We start from the raw sequence: 751 nt of genomic DNA on the forward strand, positions 1-751 counted from the left end.
ACAGTTCAATTGTATCAGCACTGACTGAGGATCACATTAAATGAGCAAGTGGTAACCTCAGTTATGCTATGTGACACTATTAAATATTAAATAGTATAAAATGGAACCCTGGGCTCAAAGGGGGCATGTCAACAGAAAGTCCAAATGGACTTACATCATAGTTTGGCCACATTTGGTCTAACTACCGAAAACAGTTAAAATTTAGTTTGAATGTTGATATTCGCAGCCAGTTAATTGTTCCCTATTTAAACTCAGATTAACTGTCATTTAACACCCTTTATTCTTCATGTCACAGCCCCCTTCCTTGTTTCCTGCCTCCGGAATGTTAATGGTGTAACGTGTCCTTATGCTACCTGTAGCTTTAGTGTTTGTACTGACAGAAAAATTTTACCAACAAACAAATCTAACCACAGGCATCACAGCTGCTAGTTGCCATCCCACGTGAGAAAACCTGTGCTATGACTGCCATACATAGGGATTAGAGTGGGTAAAATAGATTTACAAAACATCAGTGTATGAAAAAAAAAAAAAAAACATCAGATGTACATTCGCAAGCATTAGCATTGACCTCACACAATCTCGGCACATCTACTCCAACTGGCAATAGAAGAAAGCAAGATCCATCATCAGGGATGCCTCACTACCAACCCCAGTTCTGTTCTCCTCCCTCCCTTCCATCAAATGCTACTGGAGCACCACAGTGCACAGTACACTAGAGTTGACTTCTTTGCACAGGCTGTGAGAATTCTAA

This window comes from Chanos chanos, chromosome 5 (assembly GCF_902362185.1).
Source record: "Chanos chanos chromosome 5, fChaCha1.1, whole genome shotgun sequence".
Taxonomy (NCBI): domain Eukaryota; kingdom Metazoa; phylum Chordata; class Actinopteri; order Gonorynchiformes; family Chanidae; genus Chanos; species Chanos chanos.